Genomic DNA, 7,948 nt, shown 5'->3' with positions numbered 1-7,948 from the left:
ATAGTGTTCCTTCTGTTTCTATTTTGTGGAATAGTTTGAAGAGTATTGGTATTAGGTCTTCTTTGAAGGTCTGATAGAATTCTGCACTAAAACCATCTGGTCCAGGGCTTTTTTTTTTTTTTTTTTTTTTTGGTTTGAGACTTATAACTGTTTCTATTTCTTTAGGGGTTATGGTTATGAGACTTTTTAGATGGTTTATCTGATCATGATTTAAATTTGGTATTTCATATCTGTCTAGAAAATTGTCTATTTCATCCAGATTTTCCTGTTGTGTTGAGTATAGGCTTTTGTAGTAGGATCTGATGGTTTTTTGAATGTAAGAAATATGGAATGCTTCACAAATTTGGGTGTCATCCTTGCATAGGGGCCATGCTAATCTTCTTTGTATTGTTTCAAATTTAGTGTATGTGCTGCCAAAGTGAGCACAAGTTTGTAGTTTTCTCTTTGCACTGCTGGGGATGGGAGCCTAGGGCACATTCTCCAGGTGAGCCACACACAGCTTTCAGTGGATTCCTTAGCCCTGCATGGGCACCACTCAGCAACTTCCAGTGAAGGACATGCTGTAGTGGAAATGGTTTCCAAGACAAGATTCTGGGGATTCTGGGGATTCTGGAACTCCATTCCAGCCTCCTGACTTCTCTTTTTTCAAAGTAATTATCTGGGGTCTTCAACATACAAATAAATGTGCCTAAACTGTACGTCTCCTGATGTAGAAACAATTTCAGCTTCGGTACCATTGTACTAGAATGAGCAATTGTGTGAAATAAAATTTAATTCCATTGCAGGAATTCTTGCTTTGTGATTGGAAATGAAAAAAAAAAAAAACTATACCAAGTCCTATTTATTTCCTAGGGACCTCATAGTAAATCAGCACAAATTTGGTGGGTAAATACCACAAAATACTATCATTTCAGAGCTCTGAGGCTAATAGCCCCAAATGCAGGTGTTAGCAAAGCCAGACTTTCCTGTAGGCTCTGACAGAAAATCTTTCTTGTCTTTTCCAGGTCTTGATGATTCCAGGTGTGCCTTGGCTTAGAGTTTTCTAATTCAGATCTCTGCATCTGTAGCTACAGGGCTTTGTCTGTGTCCTGTCACCTTGCCTCTTTCTCCTGTGTCACTTCCAAGGAAAGTAGGAGTTGGATTTAGAGCACAGTCCTAAGAAATGCTGCTTCTGCAGATGTGGGGTCTGGCCCATGCCACTGAATCTTTAAAGCTTGGTGGCTGATTCGGATGAACATGACCAGCTCTGTCCATCTGGGGAGAAACTTCTTCCAGAGAGCTGGGGAAGGTTTGCATGTGGCTCATTCACAGAAGAGCTCTGTGATATTATAGATTTTGACATTTCTGGGACATTCCTGTCTCTGCCAGTTTGTGTATCCTAAAACAAAACTGTGAGAGAGATGCTGAGGTTGTTATGTGGGTGGTATCTTACATGTGAAACAGCTCAGTGAGCACTGGGTGGGGTGGGGCAGAATTCTTCAGTCTTTTTGGTGTACTAACACATGATGGACTGTGGACACAGAGGGTATACATTCATTTTCAAGCTCCCATTGAATATTGACAAAAATTGAGCTTTGATTATGGCAATAAAGACTCTGTATCACATAATGAATCCACCGTCCAGAAAAATCAAAACTAAATCAAATCTCAGTTCTGAACTCTCCAAACTTGTCTTCCTTGTAGATATCAAAATGCTGCATTGGTCCTCTATTTCTGAAGGGAGGGGAAACAAACTTAATAATGCACATAAAGTCAATGCTCAGGCCTCACTGGAGTATGCACACAACTGAAGATAATATTAATTCTAGGGTCCTAACTACACCAGATCTAAGCCCAAAGTAGTGCCTAATGAAGTATCCTCCCAAAGACTCTTTGTTCCTACAAGTCTTTCAGTGCTTCATGCCTCTCTGCTTCATTGGTGAGAATGTGTGACCTTACCATTGGTTATCTTACGAATACCAAAGCCATTCTTCAACCTGAGGCAACTGAAGAGGTCTAGGTATGGGGTGCAGACATAGATGTTGGTGGGGACAGAATGAAGAAAATGGTGCAGTGCCTTTAAAGAACAAAGCAGAAAAAGAGTCCACCCACCTAGAATTTTATTCCCAGCAAAACTGTTTCATAAGCAAAGGTCAAGTAATCACTTCCAATTAGGGTAAAGCACAAAACACTATAGCAAACTATAGCAAACTTGTGCTACAACCAGTCTTGAACAGAGTCATCCACTCTAGCCAATAGACAAGCAACAGGCCAGTGAGACCTTCACTCAAAAACATGGTGGATGGAACCTGAAGAATGACAGATACCAGAGATGTCCTCTGGTGTTCACGTTTACCAATGACTTGGAAATGCTCACAGAATATCCTTATTGTCTTGGCTGATTCTTTGTCAACTTGACAGAAATTAGAGTTATGTAGGAAGAGGAATCCTCATTAAGAAAATGCCTGAATAAATGTGCATATAGCTAAAGATAATTTAGAACGTTTGCTTACTTAATGATTGTTGTGGTAAGGATAGCCTAGCCTACTGTGAGTTCCTGGGTTTTCTATAAGAAAGCAGTATGAGAAAGCCATGGACAGTATCCAGTTTTCTATAAGAAAGCAGTATGAGAAACCCTAAGACAGCACTAATCCTAGTATACAGGGGCTGAGGCAGGTCACTCTCAACTTTAGATAAAACTGATCTACAATACTGAGATCCTGTGATACACAAACATGGAATTTTATGACTTTTACTACCACTGTTTTATTGAGGGTTTTTGTATGAAAGTGATTTGGTCTTTAGTTCTCTTTTACATGATCTATTTTTCTGACCTTAGTAAGTCATAGTAAGATTGGGAGACATTTTCTCTTTTGGAAGAATTTATTAAATATTGGTTTTTTAAATTTTAAATGATTGCTAAGTTATTGATACCATTCTTTCATCTATTGGGAATTTTAAATTCCAAAGAGTCTCTTGGCTGACATTCCCCTTTCTGTCCCTTAACTCCTGTTATTAAGTGGATCTTTTGTAGAGATGAGGTCTTTCATAGTATTCAGCCTGACTTGGGTCAAGCATCCCCCTGCCGGAGTCTCCTGAGTAGCTAGAACTAAATGTCACACCTGACTAGCTACTGATTCCACCTCAGGGGTTGATTTAATCTACCTGGGAAATGTTCACTTCATTTAATTCATCTGCGTTGACAAACAGGTATTCAAATATCCCTTCACAATCCTCTCATTGTTGTAAGAGCAGAACTGACTCTGCCTTCTTCCATTCCTGGTTTATAGAGTTTTCTCCGTTTTTTCTGTTTTCTCTGTTTTCCTACTCCCCCCTTTTATTTGTTGTCTATTTCGTTAAATGGTTGCCAGCTTTGATTTGATGCTTTCAGAACACTAACTTTTAGCAACATCGTTTCCCTTTGGATTTTAACCTTGTTCTGCAGCCATCTCTACTCCATTCCTGTTTGATTTATTTTCTCTCATTTAGACTTTCCCATATACTGAGGTACAGGATTAAGCTCTTAGTTTGAGAACTGCTTTTCAATCTGTGTGCTTCCAGCTACACATTCCCCTCTGTGTGGCTTTCACGGTATCCATAAGATTCACAAGTTATGGTTATTTATTTATTTTTACCACAAAAGCATTTTCTACTTTCCATGTTGATTTTTAGTTTGTCCCATTGGCTGTTCAAGAATGTGTGGTTAATTTCCATACATCCATAAAGTGTCCATCTTCAGTTACTCATGTTGAATTCATTTCATTGTGATCAGAGAGTAGGTATTGTACAATGTCTACCCCATCAAATGTATCCATCCCTTTATGGTCTATGACATGGTCTAATGTGGAGTATTCTATCCACTCTTGTGAGAAGTGTGTTCTGCTGTCCTGTGGATATCTGTAGAGTTTCATTGATTCATTGTGGTGTTCAGGTCGAGTCTTGCCTTTCTGCCTTGTTATTCCAGATGGTGATGGAAGGGTGTCCTAGGGCTTTCCAGATGATTCTGTTGTTTTCACTGTGTTTTCTGTGTTAGCTTCTGCTAGTTTTACCTCATGCAGTTGGTACCCTGCCATTTGATACATACATGCTTGTGACCATTCTGTATCACTGGTACCCTGGCTGCTTCATATTTCTTAAATGTTTATTGATGGCTAGCACCATTTTTATTTGAATGCCAATATTACTATAGATAGTTCTAGCTGCTTTGCTTTTTTTTTTTTTACTATTTATTTATTTATTAATTAGATATTTTCTTTATATACATTTCAAATGCTATCCCGAAAGTTCCCTACACCCTCCCCCCACCCTGCTTCTCTACCCACACACTCCCACTTCTTGGCCCTGGCATTCCCCTGTACTGAGGCATATAAAACTTGCAATAGCAATGGGCGTCTCTTCCCAGTGATGGCCGACTAGGCCATCTTCTGCTACATATGCAGCTAGAGATATGAGCTCTGGGGGTACTGGTTAGTTCATATTGTTGTTCCACCTATAGGGTTGCAGACCCCTTCAGCTCCTTGGGTGCTTTCTCTAGTTTCTCCATTGGGGGCCCTGTGTTCCATCTTATAGATGACTGTGAACATCCACTTCTGTATTTGCCAGGCACTGACAGAACCTCATACGAGACAGTTATAACCGGGTCCCTTCAGCAAAATCTTTCTGGCATATGCAATAGTGTCTGGGTTTGGTGGCTGATTATGGAATGGATCCTCGGGTGGTGTAGTCCTTGGATAGCCCATCCTTTTGTCTTAGCTCCAAACTTTGTCTCTGTAACTCCTTTCATGGGTATTTTCTTCCCTCTTCTAAGGAGGAATGAAGTATCCATCCATTGGTCTTCCCTCTTCTTTATTTGCTGCTTTGCTTTTTACTGAACCAAATCTGTCTGAGTCTTTGTAAACCACGTATTCCCTGTATACAGCAGGTTTTTAACTCTGGTTCAACCACATCTTCCTTTGGTTGGGTTATTTGTGCCATCCATACTCTGTGCTGCCAGCAATACAGGTGGACTCACATTTGTCTTTCTTGCTTTTGTCTTCTCTGTGTTTTTGCTCTGTTTGCATCTCTGGGTCTTCATTACTATGCTTTTTTGTGTCATGTGAGTTTTCCACTGTAAAATTTTAGTGCCCTTGTCACATGGCCTTTTGAGGATGCTCCAGATTCTAAGCACAGCCTCCATCTTTAAGGCACATAGCTCCATCCTGGGCATAGCAAACATCCTGTTACATGCCAGAGTGTCAGTCCTGTCTCAGGCACAACTTCTGTAGGAAGTCGTCTTGTGAGTCACACAGTTTACATTGAAGATGCTCATTCTGTTGCAAGTTTAGGATAGGTTCTGGGCTTTTAGGGAGTTAGGTGTCCTTGGGAGATGGTTAATGTGTCTACTTAGACCTGAGGAGTGAGACAAATGATTATTCTTAATAATGGTGACTTGAGAGATAACACTGTAGACTGCATAGTGTGACCACAAGTTTACAATATCTATATAAAGAAAGCCATGGTGTGCTATTACTCATTTGGAACAATGGAAGTCATGGACAGCTCTGGAGACAGGAGTCTCAGAATATGATTAAAATATAATTCTGTTGTCACAAAATTACACAAACACACACACATACACTCACACACACACACCTTTTTGCATTGCTGTCCTGGCAAGGACGCACACTTCCAGATACAAAAATTGTTAGTTAAAACATGACAAGCACACACCCTGAACTAGAATGTAAGCAGGCAATGAATGTAACATTGCCCTGAAGGCACCTGAAGATCCCTGATCCCAGTGAGATGAGACAACATGAGGATCTGCTCCCTCACATATAGGCAGGACAGAGTGTGAGATTACTGGGGACCTGTCTGCAGAAGGGTCTGTGTCCTCCAGTCTCTCTATCTTCCTGCCTGGCAGTGTGACTTCTTACTGACATGCATGAGTACAGATGTGTGATGTCACGCCTTTGAGGGCTTTTGCCAGAGCTTAGACAATGTCAGTCATTACCTTTAAGTCCTCCCCATGATTAACTAAATAAATCTGCTTTTTTTCTATAGTAAGATATTTCATTACTAGTGATCCCAACTAACAAGGTCACCTTCAGAATTTGAAATTAGGGCTTGGAAATTCCATTCCCCAACCTGATTCAAACAAAAAGAAATCACCTCAGAGGCAGTGGTCATCATTCTGTGAATCATTCCTCTAGGAGTGGTGCTTGTGTTTGAGAGACTAGTGTGTTACCCTAATTCAAGTAGTTCTATTTAGTTCATCACAACTTAGTAGCTGGTGTTGGTTCAAACTCTGGGAGCCTGATCCCGAGCAGTTTATTTTAGGTGTATTTAAGCATAGCACAATGTGGTGAAAACTTGTTCTGGTATAACTGACTCAATCCTGATCTCACAGCAAAGTATAGCTCTTTGAGGATCAAATGAGTTAAATACAGATGATAGGGAACTACATGGAAACTCTAAGTAAAGCCCATGGAGACAGGATCTATAGACTGACTGAGAAAAATAAATTTACAATAAGGGTCTTGGGGAGGGGCTGATGCTGGAAAGTCTCTGGTCACACAGATAGAGCAAAGATTACCAGACTAGGAAACAAGACCACTCCCAGCCTTCTGGGTGGAAAACAGTTATATATTCCTCATTTCAAGGAGTAACCCCATGTGCTAAATGGTTCAGGTCCTCTTACTGTTTATCTAGGAGCACAAAGACTTCATGTCTCCTAATGAACCCTACTGGCTAACACCAGTCCAAATTAGGACTTTGAAATTCCATTGCCCAACTCGGGTTCAAAGAAGAAGAAAACAGCTTAAACTTAGTGGTCATCATTTGTGATTGATTTTTCTAGCAACGGTGCAGGTGTTTGAGATGGATTATCATCTAGGAACAAGTTATGGAGGCCACAGTGGCTTCTCAGACAGGCTGGAGAAGCAAAGAGAAAACAAAGTTTGAACAACTTAGACAAGACCTGGCTTCCGGAGGAGGAAAGCCACCAAGCCATGCCAGTATTCTCACTGCCTGACATTGCTGTGATAGCTTGTCAGGACTATTTTCTTGTGTGAAGAGGTATTTTAAATGCCAGGGAACTAGAAGACAGGATTATGGTAGCTTTCAAGCTAAAAATTAAATCAAACCATTTCAAGGCCTCAAGGCTTAAAGTCATGTTTATATAACAGTGGTCAAATGGCAGAGATAGAAAGGTCAGGTTATTTTATTTACTGGAGCTTTACAGTCACAGCCCCAACACTCATTTGGAAACCCCAATTGTATTCAATAAGGCCTTGAGAGAGCTTGTAGCAAATTTAACTAAAGGATTTGGATCTGACATTAAAATTGGCTGCAACTTTTGACTTAGTATGAGGTGTATAGAAGAAAGGAAATTTACTTTTTATTGGTTATTTTCTTTATTTACATTTCAAATGTTATCCTCCTTCCAGGTTTCCCCTCCACAAACCTCTTATCCCATCCCCTCCCCTGCTTCTATGAGGATGCCCGCCCCCCATCTACCCACTCCTGTCTCACCACCCTGGCATTTTCCCATGCTGGGGCATCGAGCCTCCACAGGACCAAGGGCTTCCCCTCCCATTGATGCCAGATATGGCAATCCATTGCTACATATGCAGCTGGAGTCATGGGTCCCTCCATGTGTACTCTTTGGTTGGTGGATTAGTCCCTGGGAGCTCGGGGTTAGGGGGAGGGGTTGTTCTTCCTATGGGGTTGCAAACCTCTTCAGCTCCTTCAGTCCTCCCCCTAAGTCCTCCATTGGGGCCCCATGCTCAGTTCAATGGTTGGCTTCGAGCATCTGCATCTGTATTAGTTAGGCTCTGGCAGAGCCTCTCCAGAGACAGCCATACCAGGCTCCTGTCAGCAAGCACTTTTTGGCATCAGCAATAGTGTCTAGGTTTGGTGTCTGCAGATGGGATGGATCCCAGGTGCACAGTCTCTGGATGGCCTTTCCTTCAATCTCTGCTCCACTCTT

At 41.2% G+C, this 7,948-nt stretch overlaps 1 non-coding gene across 1 annotated transcript; it reads right to left on the bottom strand.

Moving 5' to 3' along the window:
• Window positions 1-319: 319 nt before the first annotated feature.
• On the bottom strand, window positions 320-426 carry LOC115031876 (U6 spliceosomal RNA). Its single transcript, XR_003837512.1, has one exon. It is a non-coding gene; the product is annotated as a U6 spliceosomal RNA (small nuclear RNA).
• Between the last annotated feature and the right edge of the window lie 7,522 nt (window positions 427-7,948).

This window comes from Mus caroli, unplaced genomic scaffold (genome assembly GCF_978045245.1).
Source record: "Mus caroli unplaced genomic scaffold, Mus_caroli_1 scaffold_10, whole genome shotgun sequence".
Lineage (NCBI taxonomy): Eukaryota > Metazoa > Chordata > Mammalia > Rodentia > Muridae > Mus > Mus caroli.
The sequence above is the reverse complement of the archived record's forward strand: the minus strand, read 5'-3'. Positions and strand labels throughout refer to the sequence as shown.